This window comes from Hemiscyllium ocellatum (genome assembly GCF_020745735.1).
Source record: "Hemiscyllium ocellatum isolate sHemOce1 chromosome 27 unlocalized genomic scaffold, sHemOce1.pat.X.cur. SUPER_27_unloc_18, whole genome shotgun sequence".
Classification (NCBI taxonomy): Eukaryota; Metazoa; Chordata; class Chondrichthyes; order Orectolobiformes; family Hemiscylliidae; genus Hemiscyllium; species Hemiscyllium ocellatum.
The window spans coordinates 66655-80784 of record NW_026867485.1 but is presented as its reverse complement, the minus strand read 5'-3'; the positions used below and the strand labels follow the sequence as shown (position 1 = coordinate 80784).

General features: G+C 47.5%; 7 non-coding genes across 7 annotated transcripts; all 7 read right to left on the bottom strand.

Annotated features, from left to right (window-relative positions):
- Positions 1 to 9876: 9876 nt before the first annotated feature.
- Positions 9877 to 9948, bottom strand: trnae-uuc (transfer RNA glutamic acid (anticodon UUC)). Its single transcript has one exon. It is a non-coding gene; the product is annotated as a tRNA-Glu (tRNA).
- Positions 9949 to 10526: 578 nt separating this feature from the next.
- On the bottom strand, positions 10527 to 10598 carry trnae-uuc (transfer RNA glutamic acid (anticodon UUC)). The gene has a single exon. It is a non-coding gene; the product is annotated as a tRNA-Glu (tRNA).
- A 578-nt stretch (positions 10599 to 11176) lies between these two features.
- trnae-uuc (transfer RNA glutamic acid (anticodon UUC)) lies at positions 11177 to 11248 on the bottom strand. The gene has a single exon. It is a non-coding gene; the product is annotated as a tRNA-Glu (tRNA).
- A 578-nt stretch (positions 11249 to 11826) lies between these two features.
- Positions 11827 to 11898, bottom strand: trnae-uuc (transfer RNA glutamic acid (anticodon UUC)). The gene has a single exon. It is a non-coding gene; the product is annotated as a tRNA-Glu (tRNA).
- A 578-nt stretch (positions 11899 to 12476) lies between these two features.
- On the bottom strand, positions 12477 to 12548 carry trnae-uuc (transfer RNA glutamic acid (anticodon UUC)). Its single transcript has one exon. It is a non-coding gene; the product is annotated as a tRNA-Glu (tRNA).
- Positions 12549 to 13126: 578 nt separating this feature from the next.
- trnae-uuc (transfer RNA glutamic acid (anticodon UUC)) lies at positions 13127 to 13198 on the bottom strand. The gene has a single exon. It is a non-coding gene; the product is annotated as a tRNA-Glu (tRNA).
- Positions 13199 to 13776: 578 nt separating this feature from the next.
- On the bottom strand, positions 13777 to 13848 carry trnae-uuc (transfer RNA glutamic acid (anticodon UUC)). Its single transcript has one exon. It is a non-coding gene; the product is annotated as a tRNA-Glu (tRNA).
- Positions 13849 to 14130: the final 282 nt, after the last annotated feature.

The window sequence follows — 14130 nt, the reverse complement described above, 5'->3', positions numbered from 1 at the left end:
CTCTGGTGCTATATTCACCCACAAAGGTAAACTTTTCCATATCAAGCCTGTCAAGTCTCCTCAGAATCTTTTATGTGAAAATAAGGTTACCTTTAAATCTTCTAACTTCGAATAAGTACAGGCCCAACCTATTCACTTCTCTTCATATGATATTCTTTCCATCCCTGATGTCATCCTTGTCAACCTTCTCTGGAATCTTTCCTTACGTAAAGGACCCTTCGAGTGTTCAGTTGTGGCGTGACTGGTGCCTGACATAGGTTCACTATAACCTCCCTACTTTTATACCCAATTTAAAAGCCAACCTCCCATTTGCCTTCCCTATTACTCACTGAACGTGGCTGAAGAGATGCATGGATATGGGCTTTCAAATCTCTCTATTCACCAGCTTTCTCCATTTAACATTCAACACTTTTCCTCCTGCCAAAGTGCGCAACCACATTTCCCCACATTCTATTCCATCTGCCAAGGATTTGCTCATTTCCTTAACCAGTCTATATCCCTCTGCAGATATTTCATGTCTTCTCACCACCCATCTCTTCTGCAATCTTGGCAATAGTGCATTCACTTTACTTATCCAAGTAATTCATATTTCTTTTGTAAATACTTTTGGCCCCATCACTGATCCCTGTGGCACACAACTTGTTACAATTACTATCCTGAACATGCCCCTTATCCCAATTGTATCATTGGTTAACCAATTCTCTATCCATGCCTCTTTGCTTATTATTTCACGAGATGTGAATATCATTGGGTCTGCCAACAACCCTTCCCAAACTGTCCTTGAAAATGTGGCGCTGAGCTGCCACTTAAATTGCTTCACATTATGATTTGGTCTGCAATAATGTTCAGGAGCGAGTTCCAGGTTTTTGATCAAAAACAAAGAAGCAATGCGATATATTTCACAGTTGGAATGCTGTGTTCACACTTACCTGCTCTTGGTGGTTGAGGTGATGGCTTTGAAGAGCCACCACTTAATTAATCCAGACTGATAGATTGTGGCCAGAGATTCTGCTTTTCGACTTTCATCATCAATCTACATTCTTTCCCGCCAAGATTTTAGTTTCAAACTGCCACACAATTCCTCCTGTTATAGCTTCAATCAACGATAATAATATGACGATTCTTGGGATGATTTTTCACACCTGAGTGCAAAATAAATACAGATCATTGTTTCCAGCTTTGGTGGAACAAAAAAACAGCAAATTGGTGGATAATTACAGTTAGTGCAAACAAAGCTAGCGATCGATAAAGACTAACCCTGTTCACTTCAATGGCCAAATTACATTTTGAAAACCAAATACACACAGACAACATGTAAAAGTGGTTCATAGGAGGAGAAATGGGGCATTGAAGAGGAGTGAAATGATTGCTTTTGGTCACCGCCACCATTGTCCGAAAAACATATTGAAAGGATTCTCAAAAGGTAGGTAAAAAGGTGGAGTGGTATAACACTTCAGACACCGCAAAGTGTAAGACCACTTTCTAGTGGAAGAAAAAGGCATTTCTTATTTCTAGAAGAACGAGGGAACAAATGGGGAATAAATCTGAATTGGGAGCTCTTTCTTATGAAGGATGTTCCTTCACCACAGTCTTAGTTTAGTGCAAACGTTCTTCATCAGGAATGAAGGTTGGTCCAACGGGGCTGAGAGATAATTGGGAAGGGGATGGGGATGGAGGGGAGGTAGCTGTGAATGAAATAGGTCGATGGAGGTGCTGATTTATCATGAGAGGTAAGACAGGAGGGTGGAGCGAATAGGTGGGAAGCAAGATGAAAATGTAGGACAGCTCAAGAGGCCAATGATGATTTGGAAGGTTGGATCTGGGACAAGGCGCGTGATGTGGGAGTAAGGGTGAGGAGAAATATGGTAACTGGTGAAATCGACATTGATCCCATGTAGTTGGTGGGTCCCAAGGCGGAAGATGAAGTGTTCTTCCTACAAGTGTCAGGTAGCTAGAGCTTGGAGGGGAATGCGGCACAGGACTTGCATGCCCTTGACGGAGTGGGAGGGGAAGTTAAAGTATTCAGCCACAGGGCGGTGGGGTCGTTTAGGTTTGGAGTCCTAGAGCTGTTTCCTGAAATGTTCTGCAAGTTGGCATCCAGTCTCCCCAATGTGGCAGAGCAATGGACATATAAATAAATCTTATAAACAAATTGTTTAAATTTTAGCATGCTGGAGTTATTATCTTTAATGAAGATAACGAAAATATTAATAAAATTCGGTGACTGTTTGAAACGGTTTGCTGGTCAGGCTCAACTCATCCCCTTCAAATGAGACAATGACATTGATAGCGGTAAACTGCTCTTTTTGCTGTAAAATCACAAGTTCTTGATTTATTTTCACAACTTACTGGTATTCACACCTGCACATTCAATGTCAAACTCTGACATCAGAAATGAAATTACAGCATTAATTTTGACTTAAAATATTCGAACAAACAAATTAATAGCACACAGTGAATACCAAGTCTGATAAATATGAAATCAGATTTGACCAAAAAAATATACAATCAAGATGGGAGATAAGAAATGGGGGAAGGGCAGAAGGCAAGAAATGCGGCATCATAGAAGGTGCTCCTCCAGGGAGTGTATTTTACGAACTACAACTGCTAAATATAACCAAACACTCTGACATGATCCTCCGGTTTTAATGTGACCCAAAGCCCCATACAGTAGGTACCATTCAAATAAGTTAATAGAGACAAGCCTTGAGCAAATCCAGCCTCCAGTTGGGCCCCCCTTTTGGAGCTCGGAGCTTCCTCCAGCTCCAGGGGGTTGTTGAGCTCCTGGGATCCAGCTGCCACTGCCACTCCTCCACTGAAGAAGCTTTGGGAAGCAGATGCAAAGGTAAGATACAGAACAGAGCACCTTTGCCAAGGAAAGCAGCTTATGGAGACATTCAGCAATAGCATCACATGGTTTTGACCAATCGACCTCTGGGTTATGTGCCCAGCACACTCACGCTGCACTACTCTGCTTCGGTGCTCCCAGTCGCAGGATTGTGGATCAGTTTAAAGTCGATCCTATATCTCTGATAATATCGGTACACAAGGCAGTGAAGAAAGGTTTAGGCACACAAACCTTCATCAGTTAGCAAATTGAGTATAGATGTTGGCAAGATATAGTGTAGTTATACAGAACGTTGATGAGGCTGCACCTGGAATATTGTGATCAGTTTTGGTCCCCTTGGTATCGTGTGACTTCTGACATCTTCAACTCTGGGTTTGTGTTGAACTTGATGGGATACTTTGTCCAACTCAGCATGTTTAAACAGTATCGCTCGGAGGGAGTCATTTGAAACATTTGAGGAGGTGAGTTCAACAAGATTGAACTATTCAAAGTTACTTGGACTCTTTTTTAAACTTACATCAGGACCAGTAGTCAGAGACACATACAACATGGAAACAGAGCCTTCAGTCCAACTTTTCCATGCTGACCTGATATCCTAAATTAGTCTAGTCTCATTTGACAGCACCTGACCCATATACTCTGGCAGCTCATTTCATATATGTACCACCCTCTGCATGAAGACGTTGTCCCTTTAATATATTTCGCCTCTCACCCTGAACCTATGCCCTCTAGTTCTGGACTCCTCCATCCCAGGGAAAATACCTTGTCTTTTACCCTGTCCATCCCTCTCATGAATTTGTAACCTCTATTAGGTCACTCCTCTACCTCCGATGCTCCAGTGAAAATAGCCCCAGCCTATTCAGACTCTCCCTGTAGCTCAAACCCTCCAACCCCCAGCAACAGTCCGTAAATCGTTTCTCATAGAGAAGTCAACGTTTCAGTCCTGAAGAAGGGTTAATACCCAAAATGCTGACTACTCCACATCCTGGTGCTGCCTGGCTTGCTGTATTCTCCCGACCTCCTGCTTGCCTACTTCAGGTTGCAATATGTAGTGCCTCAGTGGTTACCACTGCAGCCTCACAGCACCAGGGACCCAGGTTTGATTCCAGCCAGTGAGGAGTTTGTACATTCTCCCAGTGTCTGCGTGTGTTTTCTCTGGGTGGTCCTGTCCAAACATATGCAGGTCTGAGGTTTGATGAAGGCCTTCCTGCACTTAGAGCAACTGAGCAACCTCTCCCCCCTGTGGACCCACCAGTGGGCCAGCAGGTCAGAAGAAAGAGCAAAGCCCATCCTGCATTCGGGGCAGAAGAACGGCCTCTCCTCGGTATGGACACACTGGTGTCTCAGCAGGTGGGAAGAACTGCTGAAAGCCATCTCGCACTCAGGGCATGAGAACAGCCGTCCCGGGTGTGGACCAATTGGTGCGTCCGCATGGCAGAGGAATCACTAAAGGCCTTCCCGCACTCACGGCAGCAGAAGGGCCTTTCCTCTCTGCGGACTCATTGGTGCTTCAGAACCCTTTCAAATTTCACAATATCCTTCTGATAGGAGGGAGACCAGAATTGCACACAATATTCCAAAAGTATTCCACAATATTCCAGTGTCCTTTCCAGCCACAACGTAACTCACCAACTCCAATACTCAAGTCAGAGGATTGCGGAATTTTTAAAACTCACAAAATAAAATAGCAAAAAATGGAAGGACAAACCGAATTTTTGAAGTCAACTTGGAAGCATCATTGAGAAATCGGCGGACTGGGTTTATTAGGTACCTGTTCTCCTTAAATACACTATAAACATCTTTTTCTTCTGCTCTTCGCAGTTTCTCTGTGCTGCAGTGTGTAGTGGCTCGTTGAAATAATGTCCTGATGCAGCTTAATAGAACATAGAACATAGAAAATTACAGCGCAGTACAGGCCCTTTGGCCCTCGATGTTGCGCTGATCCAAGCCCACCTAACCTACACTAGCCTACTATCCTCCATATGCCTATCCAATGTCCGTTTAAATGCCCATAAAGAGGGAGAGTCCACCACTGCTACTGGCAGGACATTCCATGAACTCATGACTCGCTGAGTCAAGAAGTTACCCCTAACATCTGTCCTATACCTACCACCCCTTAATTTAAAGCTATGCCCCCTCGTAATAGCTGACTCCTTAGGTGGAAAAAGGTTCTCATTGCCAACCCGATCTAAACCCCTAATCATCTTGTACACCTCTATCAAGTCACCCCTAAACCTTCTTGTCTCCAATGAAAAAAGCCCCAAGTGCCTCAGCGTTTCCTCATACGATCTTCCTACCATACCAGGTAACATCCTGGTAAACCTCCTCTGCACCCGTTCCAGTGCCTCCACACCCTTCCTATAGTATGGCAACCAAAACTGCACACAATACTCCAGATGCGGCCGCACCAGAGTCTTATACAACTGCAACATGACCTCAGGACTCCGGAACTCAATTCCTCTACCAATAAAAGCTAGTACGCCATATGCCTTCTTCACAGCACTATTTACATGGGTGGCAACTTTCAGAGATCTGTATACATGGCCACCAAGATCCCTCTGCTCATCCACACTACCAAGTATCCAACCATTAGCCCAGTAATCCATCTTCTTGTTACTCTTAACCAAAATTGAACTCCATTTGCCACCTTTCTGCCCAGCTCTGCAGCTTAACTATATCTCACTGTAACCTGCCACATCCTTCCTCACTGTCAACAACTCCACTGACTTTCGTATCATCCGCAAACTTGCTCACCCAACCTTCTAGCCCCTCCTCCAGGTCATTTATAAAAATGGCAAACAGCAATGGTCCCAAAACAGATCCTTCCGGAACACCACTAGTAACTGCACTCCAAGATGAACCTTTACCATCAGCTATTACCCTCTGTCTTCTTCCAGCCAGCCAATTCCTAATACAAACCTCCAACGCACCCTCAATGCCATACCTCCGTATTTTTTGCAGTCGCCAACCATGGGGAACCTTATCAAACGCCTTACTAAAATCCATATACACCACATCTACCGCTTTACCCTCGTCCACCTCCTTAGTCACCTTCTCAAAGAATTCAATAAGGTTTGTGAGACAAGACCTGCCCTTCACAAAACCATGCTGACTATCCTTGATCACATTATTCCTATCCAGATGTTCATAAATCCTATCCCTTACAATTCTCTCTAAGACTTTGCCCACAACAGAAGTGAGACTCACCGGCTATAGGAACTAGTGTTATCCCTACTCCCCTTCTTGAACAAGGGAACCACATTTGCTATCCTCCAGTCTTCTGGCACTATTCCTGTAGACAACGAGGTTATAAAAATCAAGGCCAATGGGTCTGCAATCTCCTCCCTTGCTTCCCAGAGAATGCTAGGATATATGCCATCAGGCCCAGGGGACTTATCTATTTTCATCCTTTCCAGAATTTCCAATACCTCTTCCCTACATACCTCAAAGCCATCCATTAAAATTAATTGTGACTCAATATTCACATCGGCAACAATGTCCTGTTCCTGAGTGAATACTGATGAAAAGTATTCATTCAGTGTCTCCCCAATCTCTTTGGCCTCCATGTGCAACTTCCCACTACTATCCTTTACTGTACCTATTCCAACCTGAGCCATTCTTTTATTCCTGACATACCTATAGAAAGCCCTTGGGTTGTCCCTTGTCCTACCAACCAAGGACTTTTCATGTCCCCTCCTTGCTGCTCTTAACTCTCTCTTTGGATCCTCCCTGGCTACTTTATAACTCTCAATCGCCCCAATTGAACCTTCACGCCTAATCTTTACATAGGCCGCCCTCTTCGCTCTAACAAGGGATTCCAATTCATTATTAAACCACGGCTCCCTCACACGACGTTTTCCTCCCTGCCTGACAGGTACATACTTATCAAGGACCACTCAATAGTTGCTCCTTGAACAAGCTCCACATATCGATTGCACCCTTCCATTGAAGCATACTTTTCCAAGCCACGCATCCTAAGTCATGCCTCACCGCATCATAATTTCCCTGCCCCCAGCTATAACTCTTGCCCTGCAGTGCACACGTATCCCTCTCCATCACCAGAGTAAAAATCACCGAATTGTGGTCACTGTCCCCAAAGTGCCCACCTACCTCCAATTCTAATACCTGGCCTGATTCGTTACCCAGAACCAAATCCAGTACGGCCTCACCTCTTGTTGGCCTGTCAACATATTGTGTCAGGAAACCCTCCTGCACACAATAGATAAACACCGACCCATCTAACGTACTCGAGCTATAGCTTTCCCAGTCAATATCTGGAAAGTTAAAGTCCCCCATAACAACCATCCTATTACTCTCACTCTTCTCCTGAATCACCCTCGCAATCCTTTCTTCTACGTCACTAGGACTATTAGGACGCCTATAGAAAACTCCTAACAGGGTGTCCTCCCCTTTCCTATTTCTAACTTTAGCCCAACGTACCTCAGATGGCGAGTGTTCATCCATCGTCCTTTCCACCGCTGTAATACCATCCTTGACAAGCAATGCCACACCTCCCCTTCTCTTACCCCCACCTCTGACCCTACTAAAACATTTAAACCCTGGAACCTGCAACAGCCCAATCCTGTCCCGGTTCTACCCATGTCGCAGTAATAGCCACAACATCAAAATCCCAGGTACCAACCCACGCTGCAAGTCCACCTATCTTATTTCGTATACTTCTCGCATTGAAGCATACTTCAATGTCACATTGCTGTTTAGAGGCACCCTCCTTCAAGATTGATGCCAAGCTCCTAATCTCCCTACACTCAAGGTCCTGCACCCTAAAGCTACAGTCTAGGTTCCCATGCGCCTGCAGAGTTAGTTTAAACCCCCTCCCCCAAAGATACCTAGCAAACATCCCCCCAAGGATACTGGTGCCCCTCAGGTTCAGGTGTAGACTATCCTGTTTATAGAGGTCCCACCTTCCCCAGAAAGAACCCCAGTTATCCAGATACCAGAATCCCCCCTCTCCTGCACCATCCCTGTAGCCACGCATTTAACTGTTCTCTCTCACTATTCCTCGACTCACTATCACGTGGCACGGGTAACAAACCAGAGACAACAACTCTGTTTGTTCTAACTCTGAGCTTCCAACCTAGCTCCCTGAAAGCCTGTCTAACATCCTCATCCCTCTACCTACCTATGTCGTTGGTGCCAATGTGGACCACGACTTCGGGCTGCTCCCCCACCCCCTTAAGGACTCGGAAAACACGATCAGAGACGTCACTTACCCTTGCACCTGGGAGGCAACATACCAATCGTGAGTCTCTCTCGCCCCCACAAAACCGCCTCTCTGGGCCACAAAATATCGAGTCCCCAATAACTATTGCTCTGCTCTTCTCCAACCTTCCCTTCTGAGCAACGGGAACAGGCTCCGTGCCGTGGCCTGAACACCATTGCTTACCGCTGGTAAGTCTTCCAACACACAAGTATCCAAAATGGTGTACTTGTTCTTGAGGGGAACGACCGCAGGGGGTCGCTGCACTGGCTGCTTTCTCCAAGTTCCCCTCACTGTCACCCATCTGTCTGCAATCTTTGGAATTACTACTTCCCTAAAGTTCTGATCTATGACCCCCTCTGCCTACCGAATGATTCGAAGTTCTTCCAACTACAGCTCCAGTTCACGAACACAGTCTTGGAGGAGCTCTTCCTGCAAGTGTAATCAGCAGGGACGACCATGGCATCCCACACCTCAAACATGTCGCAAGAGGAACATTGCACTGTCTTCACTACCATCCCACTAAAAGTAACTTTTAAAAAATGCTAGGTCTAAAGAATAGAACCAGCAAAACGCAGCTCTTACCTGCTTACCACAACGGGTCTTACTATCAGGTTAGACGAGGAGGGCGGGTGGGAGGCACTACCCATGTTGTGCCTGGGGTTCCTCTCCTGCGCGCCTTTATAGGAAAGAAAACCTACCCAGGGAAGCTTGAGCTACACCAGCTTCCGGGTCCGCTCCGCGCTTTTTTCCAAGAAAGGCGCGCAGGCGAGTCCCGGAGATGTGACTTGACTCTCTAGTCTCCCCAACGTTATAGAGATCGCATCGGGAGCAATGGATACTAAAAAAATTACATTGATGGATGTACCGGTGAAAGTCTTCTTCCTGCCGCAGCCCGGGTTCGATCCCCGGGCAGCGAGGCAATTTTCAGCAGAGCTACAAGAAGGGGCCGATGTCTCCCTGGTAGTCTTGTGGTTAGGATTTGGCGCTTTCACCGCCGCGACCCGGGTTCGATTCCCGGTCAGGGAAGCAGTTTTCTGCGGGCTATCCATTCGTCTGAAATACGCTGTACATTAGATTATTGATTGATCTTCGTCGTTCCTGGGTGCTGCAGTGTGAAGTAGCTCGTTGAAATAGCATCCTGATGCAGATTTGTTCACATATGTTGGGGTGATTACTTCTGCAGCTACAAACGAGTGAGCAATGCTCACTCTCTCGGCGGAGCAGGACAGGGCTATTTGGCAGTGTCTGTTTGTAGACGCGGTTACGTTTGTTTAACAGTTACAATTTAATTTTTTTAGTATCCATTGCTCCTGATGCGATCTCGAGAACATTGGGGAGACTAGAGAGTCAAGTCACATCTCCGCGACTCTCCTGCGCGCCTTTATAGGGAAAAAAGCGCGGAGTGGACCCAGAAGCTGGTGTAGCGCAAGCTTACCTGGGTAGGTTTTTTTTTCCCTGTAAAGGCGCGCAGAGGAGAGTCCCAGAGAAGTGACTTGCCTCTCCAGTCTCCCCAATGTTATAGAGATCACATCGGGAGCAATGGATACAAAAAATTACATTTAAACTGTTAAACAAACGTAACCGCGTCTACAAACAGGCACTGTCCTGCTCCGCCGAGAGAGTGAGGATTGTTCACTCGTTTATAGCTGCAGAAACAATCATCCCAACACATGCAAACAAATCCGCATCAGGATGCTATTACAACGAGCTACTTCACTCTGCAGCACCCAGGAACGACGAAGATCAATAAACAACCGTACAGCGCATTTCAGACGATTGGATAGCCCGTCGACCCGCTGAAAACTGCTTCCCTGACCGGGAATCGAACCCGGGCCGCGGCGGTGAAAGCGCCAAATCCTAACCACTAGACCACCAGGGAGACGTAGATTCATTCCTGTAGCTCTGCTGAAAATTTCCTCTCTGCCCGGGAATCGTACCCGGGCTGCGGCAGTAAGAAGACTTCCACCGATCTCGAGAACATTGGGGAGACTAGAGAGTCAAGTCACATCTCCGCGACTCTCCTGCGCGCCTTTATAGGGAAAAAAGCGCGGAGTGGACCCAGAAGCTGGTGTAGCGCAAGCTTACCTGGGTAGGTTTTTTTTTCCCTGTAAAGGCGCGCAGAGGAGAGTCCCAGAGAAGTGACTTGCCTCTCCAGTCTCCCCAATGTTATAGAGATCACATCGGGAGCAATGGATACAAAAAATTACATTTAAACTGTTAAACAAACGTAACCGCGTCTACAAACAGGCACTGTCCTGCTCCGCCGAGAGAGTGAGGATTGTTCACTCGTTTATAGCTGCAGAAACAATCATCCCAACACATGCAAACAAATCCGCATCAGGATGCTATTACAACGAGCTACTTCACTCTGCAGCACCCAGGAACGACGAAGATCAATAAACAACCGTACAGCGCATTTCAGACGATTGGATAGCCCGTCGACCCGCTGAAAACTGCTTCCCTGACCGGGAATCGAACCCGGGCCGCGGCGGTGAAAGCGCCAAATCCTAACCACTAGACCACCAGGGAGACGTAGATTCATTCCTGTAGCTCTGCTGAAAATTTCCTCTCTGCCCGGGAATCGTACCCGGGCTGCGGCAGTAAGAAGACTTCCACCGATCTCGAGAACATTGGGGAGACTAGAGAGTCAAGTCACATCTCCGCGACTCTCCTGCGCGCCTTTATAGGGAAAAAAGCGCGGAGTGGACCCAGAAGCTGGTGTAGCGCAAGCTTACCTGGGTAGGTTTTTTTTTCCCTGTAAAGGCGCGCAGAGGAGAGTCCCAGAGAAGTGACTTGCCTCTCCAGTCTCCCCAATGTTATAGAGATCACATCGGGAGCAATGGATACAAAAAATTACATTTAAACTGTTAAACAAACGTAACCGCGTCTACAAACAGGCACTGTCCTGCTCCGCCGAGAGAGTGAGGATTGTTCACTCGTTTATAGCTGCAGAAACAATCATCCCAACACATGCAAACAAATCCGCATCAGGATGCTATTACAACGAGCTACTTCACTCTGCAGCACCCAGGAACGACGAAGATCAATAAACAACCGTACAGCGCATTTCAGACGATTGGATAGCCCGTCGACCCGCTGAAAACTGCTTCCCTGACCGGGAATCGAACCCGGGCCGCGGCGGTGAAAGCGCCAAATCCTAACCACTAGACCACCAGGGAGACGTAGATTCATTCCTGTAGCTCTGCTGAAAATTTCCTCTCTGCCCGGGAATCGTACCCGGGCTGCGGCAGTAAGAAGACTTCCACCGATCTCGAGAACATTGGGGAGACTAGAGAGTCAAGTCACATCTCCGCGACTCTCCTGCGCGCCTTTATAGGGAAAAAAGCGCGGAGTGGACCCAGAAGCTGGTGTAGCGCAAGCTTACCTGGGTAGGTTTTTTTTTCCCTGTAAAGGCGCGCAGAGGAGAGTCCCAGAGAAGTGACTTGCCTCTCCAGTCTCCCCAATGTTATAGAGATCACATCGGGAGCAATGGATACAAAAAATTACATTTAAACTGTTAAACAAACGTAACCGCGTCTACAAACAGGCACTGTCCTGCTCCGCCGAGAGAGTGAGGATTGTTCACTCGTTTATAGCTGCAGAAACAATCATCCCAACACATGCAAACAAATCCGCATCAGGATGCTATTACAACGAGCTACTTCACTCTGCAGCACCCAGGAACGACGAAGATCAATAAACAACCGTACAGCGCATTTCAGACGATTGGATAGCCCGTCGACCCGCTGAAAACTGCTTCCCTGACCGGGAATCGAACCCGGGCCGCGGCGGTGAAAGCGCCAAATCCTAACCACTAGACCACCAGGGAGACGTAGATTCATTCCTGTAGCTCTGCTGAAAATTTCCTCTCTGCCCGGGAATCGTACCCGGGCTGCGGCAGTAAGAAGACTTCCACCGATCTCGAGAACATTGGGGAGACTAGAGAGTCAAGTCACATCTCCGCGACTCTCCTGCGCGCCTTTATAGGGAAAAAAGCGCGGAGTGGACCCAGAAGCTGGTGTAGCGCAAGCTTACCTGGGTAGGTTTTTTTTTCCCTGTAAAGGCGCGCAGAGGAGAGTCCCAGAGAAGTGACTTGCCTCTCCAGTCTCCCCAATGTTATAGAGATCACATCGGGAGCAATGGATACAAAAAATTACATTTAAACTGTTAAACAAACGTAACCGCGTCTACAAACAGGCACTGTCCTGCTCCGCCGAGAGAGTGAGGATTGTTCACTCGTTTATAGCTGCAGAAACAATCATCCCAACACATGCAAACAAATCCGCATCAGGATGCTATTACAACGAGCTACTTCACTCTGCAGCACCCAGGAACGACGAAGATCAATAAACAACCGTACAGCGCATTTCAGACGATTGGATAGCCCGTCGACCCGCTGAAAACTGCTTCCCTGACCGGGAATCGAACCCGGGCCGCGGCGGTGAAAGCGCCAAATCCTAACCACTAGACCACCAGGGAGACGTAGATTCATTCCTGTAGCTCTGCTGAACATTTCCTCTCTGCCCGGGAATCGTACCCGGGCTGCGGCAGTAAGAAGACTTCCACCGATCTCGAGAACATTGGGGAGACTAGAGAGTCAAGTCACATCTCCGCGACTCTCCTGCGCGCCTTTATAGGGAAAAAAGCGCGGAGTGGACCCAGAAGCTGGTGTAGCGCAAGCTTACCTGGGTAGGTTTTTTTTTCCCTGTAAAGGCGCGCAGAGGAGAGTCCCAGAGAAGTGACTTGCCTCTCCAGTCTCCCCAATGTTATAGAGATCACATCGGGAGCAATGGATACAAAAAATTACATTTAAACTGTTAAACAAACGTAACCGCGTCTACAAACAGGCACTGTCCTGCTCCGCCGAGAGAGTGAGGATTGTTCACTCGTTTATAGCTGCAGAAACAATCATCCCAACACATGCAAACAAATCCGCATCAGGATGCTATTACAACGAGCTACTTCACTCTGCAGCACCCAGGAACGACGAAGATCAATAAACAACCGTACAGCGCATTTCAGACGATTGGATAGCCCGTCGACCCGCTGAAAACTGCTTCCCTGACCGGGAATCGAACCCGGGCCGCGGCGGTGAAAGCGCCAAATCCTAACCACTAGACCACCAGGGAGACGTAGATTCATTCCTGTAGCTCTGCTGAAAATTTCCTCTCTGCCCGGGAATCGTACCCGGGCTGCGGCAGTAAGAAGACTTCCACCGATCTCGAGAACATTGGGGAGACTAGAGAGTCAAGTCACATCTCCGCGACTCTCCTGCGCGCCTTTATAGGGAAAAAAGCGCGGAGTGGACCCAGAAGCTGGTGTAGCGCAAGCTTACCTGGGTAGGTTTTTTTTTCCCTGTAAAGGCGCGCAGAGGAGAGTCCCAGAGAAGTGACTTGCCTCTCCAGTCTCCCCAATGTTATAGAGATCACATCGGGAGCAATGGATACAAAAAATTACATTTAAACTGTTAAACAAACGTAACCGCGTCTACAAACAGGCACTGTCCTGCTCCGCCGAGAGAGTGAGGATTGTTCACTCGTTTATAGCTGCAGAAACAATCATCCCAACACATGCAAACAAATCCGCATCAGGATGCTATTACAACGAGCTACTTCACTCTGCAGCACCCAGGAACGACGAAGATCAATAAACAACCGTACAGCGCATTTCAGACGATTGGATAGCCCGTCGACCCGCTGAAAACTGCTTCCCTGACCGGGAATCGAACCCGGGCCGCGGCGGTGAAAGCGCCAAATCCTAACCACTAGACCACCAGGGAGACGTAGATTCATTCCTGTAGCTCTGCTGAAAATTTCCTCTCTGCCCGGGAATCGTACCCGGGCTGCGGCAGTAAGAAGACTTCCACCGATCTCGAGAACATTGGGGAGACTAGAGAGTCAAGTCACATCTCCGCGACTCTCCTGCGCGCCTTTATAGGGAAAAAAGCGCGGAGTGGACCCAGAAGCTGGTGTAGCGCAAGCTTACCTGGGTAGGTTTTTTTTTCCCTGTAAAGGCGCGCAGAGGAGAGTCCCAGAGAAGTGACTTGCCTCTCCAGTCTCCC